The 18485-nt window shown below is 41.5% G+C and overlaps 1 long non-coding RNA gene across 1 annotated transcript; it reads right to left on the bottom strand.

Annotated features, from left to right (window-relative positions):
• Positions 1-5350: 5350 nt before the first annotated feature.
• On the bottom strand, positions 5351-18282 carry LOC103364457 (uncharacterized). The gene is made up of 3 exons (XR_520547.1): positions 18272-18282; positions 14563-14566; positions 5351-5437 (listed from the first exon to the last, which is right to left on the bottom strand). It is a non-coding gene; the product is annotated as an uncharacterized LOC103364457 (long non-coding RNA).
• Between the last annotated feature and the right edge of the window lie 203 nt (positions 18283-18485).

Here is an 18485-nt window from a genome sequence, read left to right as displayed (position 1 = left end):
AAACAACTTCAAAGTGTAATAATATGCTAAATAAACTACAGTATTGCATAGTAGCACTGCTGATATGAACATAAAATTTTAATATTGTTTAATTAGGTTTGACTGTATGCTGGAGTTCCTGCAGGGTTTGGTGCACGTAAACACACACACACCAAAAGAAAACTCATTCACAAGAAAGGAGGTTCATGTAGCATACAATTTAGGCAGCTCGTAAAACTTAATGACATCATATGAGTATAATGTCAGCGGGAGGGGGGGGAATCACTGACACAAGCACAGCAACAATAGAAGCACAACCACTGTGGGTCAGGCTGTCTGCCAGTTAACGGACGCTCCAGCTGTCGCCAAATATGGCAGCAGACACTAAAAATCAAGTCCAGCTGTCAATCCCTGTGGCCTTCTAGCTTGTCCTCCAAATTAAATGACAAAAGATGCTGCTGGCCCCCACCCTGCTCACATGGAAAAGGTAATCAGATCCGTTATTGATGTAAAAGTTGCAGCAAAACAACGCAAAAATGTTTCCTTTGCGTTCTTTTCCTCACGTTTGAATTCTAGATAAGCTAAAGCACAAAAGTGCTTTCAGATTTTAGTTTCATTTTGATGTGCTGGGAAAGTTTAGAAAAGGTTTCCTTGCAGTAAAGTTAGCCATAAAAACATTCTGTATAGGTTAGTGCTGGGGCAGTGCACCCTGCTATGGCTGACAGGTGATGGATAATGAGCCAGAGACTTGAGAATCTATACAGGAGAGTGAATCCCTCAATGGTGTGTTGGTTCACATTTCAGAACACTATGATATGATTTTGTTCATGTGTTTGTTAAATACATATTTCTGCAAAAAATGCATGTTGTCCAGCTGAGTGGACGTGCAAACATATTTTTATAAAAATGGGTTGAGAAAAAAAATAAAGTTCAAGCCTTGTTTTTTATGTCTAATGATGAATAAAAGCACTTTGTAAAAATGAAGTTATCATAATTCATGCATGAAAGGGCTAAGTTTCCATGACTGTGCTTTGCTTGTGTAAACAAAACATATTCATGCAAAGTCATATCCTTTAGTGATTTAAATGACATTTGGAGAAGCAGCCACGGAAAACATTCTCAGCTTGAGCTACAGAGCAGAGACCATGGAAAGAACCATCTTCTTCATTGTTCTTTGTATTGCTGTTGAGGGAGACATAGGAAAGCACATTTTCGTCGAGAATCAAGCAAACTGGACTGAAGCTCAGGCTCACTGTCGACAATATTACACTGATCTTTCCTTTTTTAACAGTCAGAGTGATATAGACAAGCTACAAAACGATGTAGGTGGAACGATTCATAATGGATGGATCGGACTTCAGCGAGACCCCAACAACTACACTGCTTGGATGTGGTCAGGAGGTGGACACGTTACATACGAGAACTGGGGGGATGGACAACCAAATAATCATAAAGGCAATCAGGACAAAGGAGTCATCGAACTTGATAGACAATGGGGTGATTACAACAGCGACAAATCCTACCGTTTTTACTGCATCGATGTGACCGTGGTGGAGGAGAAGATGTCCTGGGAGGACGCTCTGAGTCACTGCAGAGAGAAACAAACTGATCTCGCCAGTGTGACCTCTGTGACCGACCTCCTTCTGGCCCAGACTGAGATCAAGCACAACCACACTGAGCGTCTGTGGATCGGCCTGCGTTTCCTGGGTGACCGCTGGATGTGGATCAACGGTGACCCTCTGGAATATGAGGCCTGGTCCCAAGCAGGAGGTCAAGACCACCAGTGTCCAATAAGGAAACGCTGTGGAGCTTTAACCAACGAGGGACTGTGGGAGAACTGGGACTGTGAAGACAAACTCAACTTCATCTGTGCCTGACAACTTCTGAAGAGATTACCATGTAGATACAGTTACATTTATCCTATATAGATTAATCTAAACTGTCATTTGCATTTCCTGTTTTATTGTGTTGTTATATTCATTTCTTTTCCCATTTGGGGATTTGTTCTTGTCAGGTGAAGTGTTTCGTGATCTTATATTGTGGTTTAAATTAGAAGACATTGTCAGGCTTTTTAATAGATCAGTGATTTTCAGAATATCCTCTGGTTACATTAGTGTGGAGTAAGTTTGTTTTTTTGTTAATAGCAAGTGAAATTAGAAGAGATAACATATTAACATACACATATACTGATGTTAACACTATATAAATGAGTCTAAACTGATATTTACCTTTCTATTGATATTAATCACCTTCTATCAAATCTTCCTTCTTGTTTAAAAAAAAAAACAAAAAGCTTTAAGATGTTTTTATAGGCTTCTCCTAATGATCTTAACATTTCATATTTATCTGCAGGAATGTATCTTACAGATTACTGTCTTGCTTTGCTTGTTTAAGTATTTAATTAATCTTACTTTGTTTTAAACTATGAATTATTGTATGTATTAAACTATTTTACTCTTTCTGACGTTTTGCACATAATTGTGTTGCCGCCTGCCTGACAGCATGTACGGCTCTCCTGTCAACCCTGGTTGCTTTATAAATACATTTGATTCGATTTCATAATTACTATTGTCATCAGACGTGTTATTTTTTCTCCACCATGCCGACTGCAATTAGTTTAGAGGTATTCACTGCTGTCATTTTTTATAAAACACGCAGTCACAGATTGAAGAGGGCTAAGATAAACTTTGAAAAAACTATGTAAGCACAAAGAACAATTACTTAGATTACTTGTTGTTTCAGTAAAGTCGTAATTTCCCTGTATCTCATCTGGAAATAAATCCATTTTGAAGCGTTGCCGTGGTCCTGAGCTGCTGACTGTTGGACAATGAAACTTCTCGTTTGAAGGAGGTGTTTGGGGCTAATAAAGCAAGTTTCCAGTAAAGAACGCCAACTAGAGACCATGGAGTAAATTGTTCTCCAGCACGATCAGACTGTGGTGCTGGCGGGTTCATATGTGACCAAGAGAGGTAGCTGCAAGTTTCAGAGTTCACAAATATAGAATCAATAAATGAACAGAGCTAACTTGTGGACAGGGGATTGTTTAGATAGAACGTCCTTTTGCAAAGAGTTGCCTGGATTTACTGCGTAATGTATCATAGCAAGTGGTTATATGTCATTGCATTGCATCAAGCTGCCCGAGTGAACAACATAATAGGTTTTGCTCCATTAAAAAGATACAAATTTCCCTCTTTTGAATGCAAAATATTACATTTTTTTCAATACTGAGTGAGCTAAGGGAGCATTTCTATGGACTGCAAAGAGGAAACACATTGATTAAATATGTTGGTGTACCTCTGAAAAACTAAAATAAATAAATAAATCGCTATAAATACAAGGCTCGGGCCAATTTGAAGGTTTAATATTTCCTTCAAAAAGTTGTAAAAGATTAAAGCAACACTGCTGATTGCCCTCAAAATACTCTCGCAAGCTTTAAAGCCGATCCGAATTTGTATGAACAAGTCACTGAGAAAAAAAATAACACACACACACACACACACACACACACAAGTTCCTATGAAAACTATGACAAGTGTGCTCCAATTTGCTGACTTAAAAATCAAACCCAGTGTTCAGTAGCATTTAACACCCTGCTGTGATACCTAAAATAATTTCTGAAATGTCACTCATCACTCAGCGAAATGGTTGCTGGATTCATCAGCGGGTGAATGTTACGGAATCAAAACAGAAAGCAGCACGCCGTCGGGCCCGCTCCCCCCACTGTGTGTTTTTCTGACGTCTGTGTGTGTGTTGTGTGTGTGTGTGTGTGTGTGTGAGAACGTAGCCTGACACGAGCAGAAAGCCCCTTCAAAAGATTTTCAAAGCCGTCACCGCTATTCCTTCAACGTACTTCAGAATATCACACATACTGGAAACAATAAGTGTGCCTGAAAAGGCGTACACAAACATTAGCTACACCGTCTATGCGTTTCAGCTGCATGGGGGTCACGCGTAGCCATGGCAACCATCAGTCTCCAAGTCTGTTGCTCCAGAAGTGTTTGACCATGTGCGGGGCGAGGTCAGCACCTCTGCTCATAGAAACCACTTAGAGTACAGTCAGGGAAGCCTGCCATTAGAGCCCGAGGCACATTTGCTGTTTACTTTCAGTGTTATTTATAATCTTTTTGGACAGCAGCTCACAAACGGTGCTCTGAGTTGCAACGTACACGAGGACGGCTGAATCGGAAAAAGATACGAGAAAACATAACCGACGCTGCTTCCCTTTCCCTCAGAAATTTCCAGGTCATTTTAATTTGGGTTACACAATTTCATTATAGCGATTAATTATAATTACAGCAGATTATATTGACGTTGTGCAGACAAACAACCAATTTAAAAAATAAGCGAAACATAAATATGTCTGAAAATGAGAGAGTGTGGCTGCTTTCTGTTATCAAGTTAGATCAGACTTTATTGTACTCCAGCAATAAAACAACAATAAATCTTCTTATATCAAAGCCACATAGGTTAATTTATCCTATAGTACTTTGCATGCTAAATTGAATTTGGCTTGTTGACAATGTCCATCCATCCATTATCTACACACCGCTTAATCCTCACTAGGGTCGCGGGGGGGCTGGAGCCTCTATCAAAGGGCTGCACTTAGAGACAGACAACCAAGCACACTCACATTCACACCTACGGACAATTTACAATCACCAATTAACCTCAACATGTTTTTGGACTGTGTGGGAGGAAGCTGGAGAACCCGGAGAGAACCCACACTGCACGGGGAGAACATGCAAACTCCATGCAGAAAGATTCTGGTGCCCCCACCGGGACCCGAACCGGCAATCTTCTTGCTGCGAGGCAACAGTGCTAACCAACTGCGCCACCTTGCAGCCCTTGTTGACAATGTTTGCCACTAAAATGCATCGTGAAACACAAGGTAGTGCATTTGCTGTAGACACGTGATATCAAACTGAACAGCTTCCCTCTCAGCCTTACAGCTGCTGAGGCTGGAAATCCTTTCACACTCTCCTCTGTGTCAACACCCAGCTGTTACTGAAGTTTTTGTGCGCATTCACCTCTGGGTTCACCTCCTACAGGTCCATGTTTCATGGTGCGACGGAGAGAGACGAGTTGTTTATCGCAGTGCATCACAACCATCGTCTCTCTCCTCTCACTCTGTCTGGCCATGTAGGCCTTGACACCAGGAACAAACAACGAAGCTCTGGTTCTTTTTTTCACTTTGCTGCTCTGTGACATACCCTCCTTTGTCATTTCATGGTCTTAACTTCTATTAGTATCAAACACTGAGACAGACAATGTGCTTCTCAACCCATCATCTGTCCCTGTCTGGCTCACTTTTTGTTTCCCTCTCACCCATCCTGAGCCTCTGTCTCTCTGTCTGTCTGCCAGTAATCAAGCCACACTCATCAGGTCAATCACAGACAGCTGCTACTATCAGCTCACCTGAACCTAATCACCTCAGCTCCCTATAAGAATCAGCTCTTCCCTTCACTCTGCGCCAGGCCCTCAGTCCCTCCACTGGCTTTACGGCCGCATGTCAACCCGTTTCCAGGCAGCCTTTTTCCTGCCACTGATCTCCATCCTGCGTCCAGCCTGCATTCCCTCAGCCAGCCTTTTTTTCCTGCCACTGTCCTCCAACCTGTTCCAGCCTGCATTTCCAAAAGCCTGCCTGCCCTCTTCCCCTGCTGTAGTTTTAATTCTGGTTTCTGTGAGAGTTTCTGTCATCCAGTTTAGTTATTCTGTATTTTTCCTTAGTTTTTTGTAGTATTTTCTCAGTTCCCCTGTCTTCATTAGCCTTCCTTGTTGAGTGTTTTTTCTTTTTTGAGTTCAGTTACTATTCCATTCCTGCTTGTATTTTATTTTTCCTTAAATAAAATCCCAGTTTATTTGCTACTACTTCTCTTATGAGGGCATTCATTGTTATTATGTATAACCTAGCTACTTACCTTACTGCTGAGACTAACACAAATTCTAACCTGAACCCTAAATCAAGTCTTAATCCTCAAAACAGCCCTTTGAAAGTATGTCAGAAACAGAGCACCAGCAAAAACGTTTCCCAAAATGTCCTCACTTCCAGGGTCTAAAACTCAAACTGGTCCTCAGAGAGATATACACACAGCCTCGTCTCTCTCTCACTCTCAAACACGACTCACATAAAAATGTCTCCATTCTTTTTTTTTATTCCGCCTTTGGCAAAAAACACAAAAGTATTCATCAAACACTTTTCTCCAAGCACATCATCACTTTATGAACTACAGCTCTTCACATCAAAGGAAATCAAAGGAATCTATTCACAGATGTCCTCATTCTAACCGTGTTTCAATTTCAGCAAAAGAAAAAGAAAAATATTGCACATCTCAGTGTCCCCATTAAAGGTTCCCAATTTCAAGGTGGCCGGTGTAGCCTTGGTTCCCAATATACTCTCCCAGTCCTCTCTCATCTGCAGGTTTTTAACCTCGCTAATAGTGCTGAGCCTGTGTGTGTCTGTATAGGTATGTGTGGTGTTATGAGAATGTTTTTTTTTCGTTTCCTGGGGATTCTCCACAATATAAAATCAATCAATTCAATTAATTTGTATTTATCCAGCACCAATTCACAGTATATGGAATCTCAAGCCACTTCATATAGTAAAATGAAGGTCTTACATTAATAAACAGAGAAACTAGGATCTGGTTTCACAGCGGCTGTGAGTCTGATAGCTGAAGGTTCTGCCGCCCAATCTGCTTTAAAAGAAACTCTTTGAACCGCAAGTAAGCCTGCACTCTGAGTGCAGTGCTTTGTCGAGATAGTATGGTACAGCACGGTCTTTAGGATAAGATGGCGCTTTGTCATGAAGAGCTTTACAGAAGAAGCTAATATGGAAGAAATTTGATTTTCAGCATCACTCTGAGAGAAGATGTTCTTGAGAATGTTGTGCAGGTGAAAGAAGGCCATCCTTGACAGTTGTTTTGTGTGTGAAACGACAAATCCTTGTCAAAAATACCTCTAAGGTTTATCACAGTAGTACTGGTAGCCAAAGCATCCGTACCAACTGTATGGTGAAATAGTGTGTTTCTGAGGTGTTTAGGGCCCAGTACAACAGCTTCAGTTCTGTCTGAATTTAGAAGAAGAAAGTCACAGGTCTTTTGGGCCTTTATATTTTGAAGATATGCTCAAAGTTTGAGTAACTGATTTGCTTTATCTGACTTCACAGATAAATATAGCAGGGTGTCATCTGCATCACAGTGAATGTTTCTTGAGCATTTCTAAATATTATGACCTAAGGGAGCATTCAGTATTAGTCCTAGCACAGAACTCTATAACTATCTCTTGTGTGCATGGAAGAATTATCATTAATGTGAGCAAACTGGAATTTATCTGATAATGTGACTTAAACCAGCCTAGTTCCATTCCTGTGATCCCAATGACATGTTCCAGTTTCTGTAATAAAATGTTGTGATCAGCTGTATCAGATACAGTTTAGCAGAACAAGTATAGAGAGGAGTCTCCTGTCTGAGACTATCAGAAGATCATTGGGGGCTTTAGCAGCACTGTTTCTCTGCTATCATGTGCCCTAAATCATGTTGTAGTGGCTAAAATATCAGGATCAAGAAAAAGCTTTTTAAGAAGAGGTTTACTCACAGCAACCTTAAATGTATGGGGAAACATTTCCTTAAGGAGCCGATTTGGGATGAAGTCTAACAGACATGTCGGTGATTTAGACGAAGCGGCTATTGGCATTAACTCAAAGAGCTCTATTGGACAAAAGCAGTGCAAATATAAAAAGCTCCCTTTGGAAAATGTTTTCTTGTTTCGAACCCTGTTCTCCTTATCAAATACATAGACGTCACAGATGTATAGATATCCTTAAACAGACAGTCTTCAGTGACGCTCACATCTCAAAGTGGCATCTGTTCATCCATGCCAAGTAGGTGGAGCCAGAAACTTAGTGACACGGCCCTAAAAAAAAGGATTTAAGACCACATTTCTAACTGTTTAAAAATAATAATCGCTGAGTGAGATGATAAACAGTGTATGAGAGTGATGCTAGTTTATGGTGAGAAACGCCACAATATTGGAAGCTGACAGATACTGGATTAATGTCAATAATGATTATAGGGAGCAAAAACTTCTTATATAAATCTATTTGTCATAGGCCAATACTGGTCTATAATATCAACTGATCAGTCTGGCTCTGCAGAGTAAAAACTTCATCAATTACAGCGCTTCAGTGTTTCTGTTAGATAACCAAGCACACCCGTTCAGTCAAAGCTGAACAAAGGTGTGAAAAAATGTGCCTGTTGTGTTCGCTTCAATGGACATGAATGGAAAACGGTGTGAATATTCATCAGACAAAAGTATAATATAACTATGGCTTTAGTCCCTCTGGTAGCTGTGACCACAGTCACAGGATCAGTGCAATTCACCAAGCAGGAGTCATATCTCAAGAGTCTCAAGAGTCGTACTTTTATCGTAAAAATACAAGAGTCCTATGTTGCAAACTCACAGTAAGAACGCAGGAAATATATGTGATAAATACATAATATCAAGGATTAAAGTAAAAATAAATAAATAAATATAAGTCCATCCATCCATCCATTATCTATACACCGCTTAATCCTCACTAGGGTCGCGGGGGGTTGGAGTCTATCCCAACCGACTTAGGAGACACCCTGGACAGGTCACCAGTCTATCACAGGGCTACACTTAGAGACAGACAACTAAGCACACTCACATTCACACCTACGGACAATTTAGAATCACCAATTAACCTCAACATGTTTTTGGACTGTGGGACGAAGCCAGAGAACCCGGAGAGAACCCACCCTGCACGGGTAGAACATGGAGACTCCACACAGAACAATCCCAGACGTCCCGGTTAGGATGCCTGGGATCATGTCAGTGCTAACAACCGAGCCACTGTGCCGCCCCAATGATAAACAATCAAGAAATAAAGCAAAATATACCTTGACATTTAGAGACACACTGGATTCAGTTTATTACAGATGTGTTTTTGCACACTGATTAGCATCAGAAAGCCGCACGGACACAAAGGGAGAGTGTTTCGTTTGATTAACAGACAAGGAAACCCACTTGTGCATCTTTTCTTTTGCCACTTAAGGCTGTTGTTCACTGATCACACGTAGCCTGCAGTAACTGCTGGTTCATCAGTGTGTTGCACATGTTGACTGTAACACTAATTACCCATAAGATATTGACTTTTTCTAAAAAGTGCAGGCTCTGAATGTATTATCATGTTTTGAGTTGAGCAAAAGGAAGGCTGCTCCGTGTCCTTGATAAGTGTTTGGTCTTCAGGGTTGCTGCCTCTGCAAGTAGCTCAAGGTGCCGAGGTGAGTGGAATAGACTGTTTTTTTCAGAGGCTGTTCTCTGTCTTCATTTTAAATTAAACATTCCCTCTCCATCTCATGGATTCTCTTAGGTACCCTCACATGCATACAAGCACTCATGACTGCAGACTTGTAAGGCATTTGCTCCTGCTTTGATTTATTTATACCCTTCTGCTCAATGTGTGGAATGGGGGAAATGAAGGAACAACATGGAACTTTTCTGGTCTTATTCTAGTATCTGTTTCAGTGTAAAACAGAACTTTCTACACAACGTCGGAACTTGGACAGTTCACTGTGTAGCTATGTGCGAAGGTTTCTCAACAGCCTGGGCAGCAATGTTGTTTTTGCTCAAGTGTCTCCATGTGAGCATAGAACTGCCGTCATGTGATTGTGCCGCACATTAAAGATGCTCTCTGGTGTCACATGTGAATATTCATGGATGTATTAAGGAGAACTGGATACTAGATTACAAGATGCTCAATGGCGCATACAGCGAAAAACCTTTCCGAGCTTCCTCCACACCCGTATGTTCCGCAGGCTTCTGCAATTATGGGCCGGAAGAGTGTTCATTAGTTTCCTTCTCAGTCGAGCCCAAAGAGAGCATGTGCGACCGAAAGTGCCGCCAGCCAGGCTGGCTGACTTGCTGTTGGCTCTCCACACACATGAATATGATTAAATGAAATAATCATGGAGCTCTTCTAGACATTGCAAATATTAATCGACCAAATGGATCAGGCCTTGATAATTAAAAAGAGTTACTTCTCTGTGTCTGTGCTGGTTTCAAAGTTTGCTTGCCCATTTTAATAACATTTTGTGTAGGAAGGATGCTTTCTGGGCCAGCGTGTGCAGAAGTTGTAGTAACATAGTTTGGTCGCTCTGTTAGTATCGTTGCACAGCCCACCACTGGTCCTGGGGGATTAGAACATTCACATCGATCTATCTCTGTTTGCTGACCCCTGGTTGATGATCTTTGCCCTTTGCCCAGTCAATGCTGTGATCGCTTTGTATGATGCTCTATCAGGATCCTCACTGTTTCTCTAAGCCAGCATTCATTACAGCTGTTGCAAATTATGCCTACACCTCGTCTTTATACTCCTGCAATGTTGTTAGATCAGACAAGCAGAGACATGAAGGTGTTCAGTTATTTGCAGGAAATCTTGTCTCTACATGTTCTGACAGTCCAACCAAATTAGCAAGCTCACCTGGAACACTTCTGCTGACCCCTGAAGTCCGTTTTGATCATAAATTGGGACAAGGAAACAAGTCATTTGCTGTAATAAAGGTGATGTAACTGTAGTGTGCAAAACCTTCTTTTTTCCATATTTATACAGAGTCTCCCAAGAAATCAATGTGAGTATTGACATTAGTATTTATTGCTCTGTGTGGCATCAGAGCAAGACGTGTTTTATTTATATGTAGTGAAGCAAACACTAGATCGAACCTTGAGCAGAGAAGTTTATTCACTTTTTAGAGAAGATGAGTACTAGTCGTATGTCATTAAATATTAGGCTGCAGCTTAGCGCCACCATCCCTAAAGCTGACTATTCAACATCTTACATTTTGCTTGTTCCAACAAAAACTGAAGTGTAAAAACATCGATTTGCTATTCAACAATTCTTTGGCCGCTAACAATTGCCAGGCAGCCAGCAGAGACTTCAGAAGTCCCAGACAAGAAATTGCAGAGCTACACATCAGATTGTTGTCATTTTCTATATTTTTTGGTTTTTGCAGAGACTAAACAAACAAAATGTTATAATTTGTGTCATTACCGACATATTCAGACAAACTATTTCTCTGGTTTGAGTCTTTTGGCCCGGTTATTCTTTTCCCTGGCTTTATACATGCACCAGAACAGTATCAATTATCTTATCTAAGTCCTGACAAATAGCCTGATAACAGTATTTCCCAAAATGCATTCATCAAACTGCTCCGTCTAACATCAACGAGTAACAGGCTGAATTAGATTTGCACTGGATTGTCTTTTCATCTGCAGAATCATAGCAGAGGTGTAGTGCCAGAAAAATACTCAATAACCCTGATTATGAAATAGCCTCTTCAGATTTTCGCTTCATTTCCTCTGTAATTGAAATCTGATTAGCTTCAAGCTCCTCCAACACCATAGTGGTAAGCTAATGTCTGCAGCTATATCAGTCAACCATATATAGTCTTTTCCTCGGTTCCTCGTGGACAGAAATTATGCTGAGAACCTGTCAGGCAAGATGCTCTGAGGAATGAGAGAATTCCAAGGGAATTCCCCGCTGCAGCTGCGAAGGAAGCAGATGGGAGGAGGGTACGGAAGCTGAGAGGCGTCATTTATCTTCATAAGACCCTCATTCCAGCGGGGTCGGAGCAGGCAGAGGAAGAGGAAACAGAGGAGAGGCAAATGAAGGATGGAGGGAAGGGACAGAGAAAGATATGGGTTATCTGTAAATGTTGCAGTCGGAGACATCTGTGTTAGTGTGTCTCTGCTAAAGGAAGGTTGCGCTTGTTGTCGGCTTGCGGTGCGTCTCCCTGGGGATGAGGAGAAAAGCATGTGTGGTTATGAGGAATGGGTGGGAAGCAAATGATGGATGAGGAGGGAGAAAAGGTGGGAAGTAGCGAGGAAGAATGGGATGCATGGCTGGGGACAGATGGAGAGGGAGGAGGAGGAGGAGGTTCTGGAGCAAAGACAAGAAAATGGCTCCGGAGAGGGGATCAGAATTCACTTTACTTCAGCTTAACTTTGTCATACACATCCTTACACTTTTACTTAATCTTGTCATTTCTAGATTGAGCTGAAAATAATCTAACGCATACAAGAGATGATTATAGGCCGATGTGAAAAAGACAGAATAGTGAGTGTACACTGTATACAGACATGGTAATGGTGCAAGAGTCTGTTGCCTTGCTCACAACTGCAAGGCCACATTTACAGACAGCAGCCAGTGTTAGCATGCTAAGCATAATGAAGTTTAGCATGTGTTTGCCCCCTGAGTTCAGAGCATTACCATGTTTGCATGCTAACATTTGATAATTAGCAAAGAAAGCATCTGAGGTTCATGACTGTGTGATTGGTTTTGCAAATGAGTTGCTGCTGCAAAACTCATGGAAATCCATAAAATGGAGACACCTGTTCGAACCTGTTTGAGCTCGGTGGTGTTTTTATAGAAAAAGCCAACAGGATTGGTTCGATGTCTGCAACTCCCATGTCTGACCATCTGTCAGCTCTTGAGATATTTCGATCTGGATCAAAGAAGTGGACCAAATGAAAGAAAGACCTACATTGCTGCTAATTTTTCTTTTGTTATTGAGAACTCAGTTTAAATTAACAGCAGCAGTGTGATAAGAGCTGTTTGTATGAGTTATTAGACACTTTTAGGGCCCCCAGAAGTCTGGCTGGTTGCTCTTGTGTTTTGTCATAGTTTCTTCACAGACAATGTTTGAGGAGGGTGTCATGAATGCATGGTCCCTGGCTGCCAAAGATGTACTGTGCATTTCTAATCGCCTTTTGTTGAAATACTCCCTCATTCTATGTTAGAAGCATAGACTGTATGAAAAGATTGACCACATCTTTTTTGATGTCACCCATAAGCCTCCTGATGAGTGATTTCTAAGTTCAGTGTTGTGACTCCTGCACCTTTGCCATCCTCAAAACTCCCAGCTAATCCATAAATAAGCAAAAAGGTGGAGCATGAGTGGAGCTGAGATGGGCCATACAAACGTCTTGGTTATGGACTGTCTTGTGCCCACACCCTCAATTATGCATAACTTTAAGCATTAATACAGATAAGTTATACAAAAACTCCCCCAACATACATTTGTCATGAACGGGGAAAATCACAACAGACACCAAAACCATTAGTAATACGACATTTATTCCTGCTGTAATGTTAGGTATTTTAAACCTGGGATCAACTTGAGGGCTGCCGGAGGCTCGGGGATTAGCACCGTTTACTCCCAGCTAGAAGATCACATCCCAGTTGGGACACCTGGGATCTTTCTGTGTGGAGTTTGCATGTTCTCCCCGTGCAGCGTGGGTTCTCTCCAGGTTCTCCAGCTTCCTCCCACACGGTCCAAAAACATGTTGAGGTTAATTGGTGATTCTAAATTGTCCGTAGGTGTGAATGTGAGTGTGCTTGGTTGAATCTACGTGTCGCCCTGTGATAGACTGGTGACCTGTCCAGGGTGTCCCCTGTCTTCACCCTGAGTCTGGGATAGACTCCAGCCCCCCCACGACCCCAGTGAGGATTAAGCAGTGTGCAGATAATAGATGAATGGAAAGATAGATGGGATGGATCTGCATTTATTCAAGGAACTGCAGTTTTTAGCATTTAGCTCCATTTTTTAGCACTGGAGGTTGTTGTGTGGTTAGAGGTTGATCTAAGCGTAGATGTGAGCTTCTTTAAGAGGTGAAGTTGTATCTGTGTCCTCTTATCTAGAGAGGAGATGTTTTTCACGCTGATAGTGATGTGTCTGCAGCTTTTAGGCCTGCTCAGGTTTACAATGAGCACTTGACCTTCTGTTTCAACCCACTACTGAGATGTTCTGTTCTGCCACACAGTGATGGGTAACGAGTAAATAAAGGAGGTGCTCAGGACGCAGCCCTGAGAGGCTCCAACGGTTAAGATGAAGGAACGCTGTGATGTGTTGGTTTAAAAATGTAAACCCGGAGATATAATAACCAAAAGGCTGGAGATGAGATGAGACCTTCTAAATGACACTTCCTGTGGTCATGTGGTTGTTGTTTATATATTACACTACTTTTCAATCCCACCAGCTTACTTTTACGCTCTCTTCTGCTGTAAAGAGTGACATTGTCAAAGCAACCATTAAAAGGCATGTGGTATAACTTCACACAGCCACTAAAAATATTGATGTAAAATCTGTTTGTCTTGTTACACTATATTCCAACCATCAAGCCTGTAATGCTGCACATACTGTAGCTGTATTAGTAGCAGGTAAATGCATGGCTAATTATAGCTTTAAGAGAGCTGAGGGGCTGCACAACATGTTTTTAAAAGCCTGAACAGCACACGTTGCCAGCAGGCCAGCATATGTCTCCAACCAGCACCAAATGGTTTGTTTTTCGATGTAATTCTCTAAATTTTCATGTAAGTGGGTATTAAGCACCGCGGGCTACAATCCCGACACACACTATGCATCTGCCCTTACAGCAGCTTATATGGAACAAGCTTTCATATTTCTGCTTTTCAAACCCAAAGACTCCCATATGGGAAATGAAGGATCTAGCAGCTGGCCAAAGGGTAATCCCCACCTCCCAGACAAGTGGGATATTTAGGCTTACAAGTCTTCAGGCAATGCTGCTACTCTACCTGGGAAAAGCTTTCTCCTTGCCTGTCAGTCGGCTGCTGTGAGCCCCAGTGACTGCTAAGAAGACGGGTGGAGGTGGGGAGGGAGGGTTGCAGTCTAATCAGGAGACCATGGGTGATGGGAGACAAGAGCGTGCTCCGAATAAAACCCAGTTCAAAGCGACTGTGCTCTGCTGTCACAGTCTGGAGAAAAGATAGGAGGGAGAAGCAAAAAGGGAAAAGGAGTCGGTGAGGTTCAGTAAAAGGAAATGAATTGAAAAAATAAGAATGGGCGATAGAAATAGAGAAGACAAGGAGCAGAAGAGGGAGAGAGGAGGACCTGTCGTCGGCTCCACCACCTGCTGTTGATAAGAGTTTAATTAAAGATCAGGGAGGAAGTGACACGAAAGCAGCAAAACATTTAAGAGTCGTGCAGCAGTGGACATTCTCAAAAACAAAAAAGCATCTGATATTAATGTGATCATGTAGCTCTTTAAGGTGTGGATGCATGGGGATTATAGTCTATAAAACACCTGATTAGTCTCTCTCTGGTCAAACAAGCTGAGAGAGAAAACTTGTTGTCTTTCAGTGGCACATGGCAGCTCAGCTTCACCTTTGACACCACAGCCTTAGGAAATTGGTTTGTTTGCAACCGGCAATGTTGACTTTACAACACAGAATCTACCTGCTAAGCATTGGATCAGATTCTACTATGGTGGAGTATACTTTTTTTCCAATACCGTAGTGTTTGGCTCCATCTTCTGGAGGGTTAAGAGAAGAAAACAGTCTCTGCTGTGAAAACTATTCCCACTAAGAAAGAGTAAATCTTAAAAATCTGATAATAAAAATCTCCAAAAACTAACATTATCAAATCAGAGAACTGAGGGGCTGATCTAAGACAGGTTTCCATCTTATTTATTTAAAAACTTCATCCATGAACATAGGTTTAATGTTGTCTTTTTGAACCCGTTACTTTGTTATGAAGCTTCCACCAGAGGGAGGAGTTGCTCCAAGGAGGTCGTCTTTGTCTCAGGTTGTTGCCAGTCTTGGCCCGGGCCTGTCTTTTCTCCTCAGAAAGCTGAGTCCTGCTCTCTTATGTAACTTTACAATGCTGTGTGAGTTTTAAACTGCACAGTTCATTAACACAGGAACCATATGTCGACGCCAGATTTAGCACGTATCCCGTTACACATCACAATATTCCACGTGGCGTGCGCACACAAACACAGGTTCACACGTTCTCTGTGTACGGCAATCAGGTTTCTGTTCTGTTATTGTATAAAGATTTAAAACAACGAATAGCATACAGGCACCTTTCTCCACACATAAACGAGGTTGCCACATGCTTAACTTTTCCACTACAGCTCCAGAGAAACCAGTTTAATGACCCTGTCACCACCGCTTGCGCTCTCTCTTCCTGCTATTTCTCTCAGGACACGCCTTTACTTCACTTCTTTAAGTCTCGATTTCATGCTCCCATTTGGATAATTGCATTGGAATTACGTTATGTAACGGCCACTTCTTTCTGGTCCGTCCGCGTGTAATTTATGCGTTTGGAGGCGTACGACCTTAGGATCGTGTAATTTGGTTCATGTGGCCTTAAAAGCGGGTACGGGCTGAAGCAGCAGCGAGTCTGTTTTTGTGTGAAATACCATACTACCAGACTGCCAGGAACCCCATCGCGGGCGGACCAGACCAGTCAGCGGGGAACTTGCTCACTCCTCCTCTTGAAAAAACAAACTCTCTTACCATGAAACACCTGTCACCACCAGCACCACCACCACCTCCCATCCACCACCACACACTCTCCTCCTCCTCCTCCTCCTCTCTGCCTTCTTTCTTCTCTTTCTCACCACCCCTTTACCTACTTTTATTCACTGCTTTTTTTTTCCTCTGGACGTTTCCTGTTTTCCCACGTCGGCCCTTTCTCATAAAGCCGTGTCTCCCTTGATGTTTTTGTGTATCGTGTTGCACCCGGTTCGTACCTCTCGGCCACGTGAGGGGAACGGCACAGTGTCGGGTCGTTCAGCTCCTGACGGTCTGGGCATTATGAGGTCTTGGCTCATATCACCGTCGTGCATCTCGTTACTGTTGTTCCTTCAGGGTCAACCCCCTAGAAAAGGCCGAGGCCACGTACCGGCAATAAGTAAAAGTTTGGGATTCTACTGTCCATGTCCTACAAATCCTTGTGCTTTCGAATTATTTATCAGCTGTAGTTACTTAGATTCTGATTTTAAACACAAAGAATATGATCATAATGTCATCCCAGCTTAAAAAATTGAACAGCTTCATCATTTTTTGAATGTAAATGTCACAGAATCACAGAAAACTAAAGAAGACGCCTCTATTAATAAACATTAAAGTGCAAATTGTTTTGTTTATTTATCTCCTGAAAATATCGGACATTTATTTGTTTTGGAGAAATATGTTAAAGGCATTTTATTACTTTGTTTTAATTGGCATATATACTGGATTTCTGTATTTTAATCATGTTTAATGAAGATTAAAAAAGAAAATTAATTTTAAAATGATTCAGTTTTTTTTTCATTTGTTTAATGCCTTTAAATGTTAGCTTGGTGTACTTGCTTGTATTAAAACTGGAAGGATTGAAATACATAATAAATAATACGTTTTAGACGCATTGTATAATTTTAGTATTGGTTAATAAGGAACTCACATGTAGAGACAGACATCCACACACCAAGCTGTGTGCAAAAGGATTAATGCATCAGCAAAGATGATCTGACTTTATATCATTCTTAAAGGAGGCATTTTGCAATATAAGTGCTTTTAGCAACTAGGTGCATGTCTGGCATTGTTAACACGTTATTATAGTGTGGTAGTTTATTAGCACGGCTACTCAGTGGGGTAAAGTAACTAAGTATTGTATCCTCAAGCTCCCTGCTTGACTTAGATTTTGCATTATTTGTTCTGGACATGAGTATTTCCATTTGACAGGAGGGTAAAGCAGGATGACAGATGAAGAACAAACAAGCAAAACAGACACTTTTGATGCCACTTCAGTCGTCATCTCACATTAATCATCTCACAAGCACTCAGATGTTTCTGTTCATCCTTTCTGATGGCCTCAATTCTTGGGTTGAGAGCTGCTGGACTTAATAACATAACTATATATTTAAAACTGTTCCACTTTGACAAACTACAACTGTGGAGCTTCTACAGCAATGCAGCATCAGTGATAATAACTAATAATAATATCAGTTACATTATTTTTCTGCTACTTTTCGATCACTTCAAGTACATCTTGCTGATATTATTTGTATGCTTTTATTTAATTAACACTTTAAATGGCACTTACAGTTAATGTCTTACATTGTTGTGCAGGTGCTTCTTCCACTTCTGCTTTCTATTTGCAAGAGTCTTATTATTATAGCAAAAACCCGTCATCCAGCTTCCTAACTAAATCAAGAACAAATTCTCCCTCGTGGTGATTCAAACTCTAACTTCAATCTCAGGACATCTCTCACAATAAAGTGTCTATTTTTCCAAAGAACACGGTAAAACAGGTCAGACAGAATAATAACCATAAAACTTATGACAGAGAAGCGCCGACGACATCAAGTAAATCATTTGCCCGTCTTGAGAACAGCCCTCAGCACAGAACATTAGTTTTACATCTCTGTCGGTTTCTGATTCTCTCTCCTGTTCGGCATCAGTGGAGAGGCTGAAAACAGAAGCAGTCACAGGACTTCCAGAGCGCCCCCCCTGTACCGTGACCACCGGAGGATTAAAATAGATGGGCCGTGACTTTGTCTCTTTGGCCACACCATTAGAGCTATGACTGACAGTTTCCTGACGTGGTTTCCTTTTTTAAATTGAGAGTAATGACCCCCCCTCTCCGTGGCCTCTAATGTGTTTTTCAGTGAAATGTAGATAGCACTCGAGTGAAGTCACACTG

The sequence above is a fragment of the Stegastes partitus genome, unplaced genomic scaffold, assembly GCF_000690725.1.
Source record: "Stegastes partitus isolate 25-593 unplaced genomic scaffold, Stegastes_partitus-1.0.2 Scaffold750, whole genome shotgun sequence".
Taxonomy (NCBI): domain Eukaryota; kingdom Metazoa; phylum Chordata; class Actinopteri; family Pomacentridae; genus Stegastes; species Stegastes partitus.
Note: the sequence above shows the minus strand (reverse complement) of the source record. Positions and strands in the feature narration are given on the sequence as shown.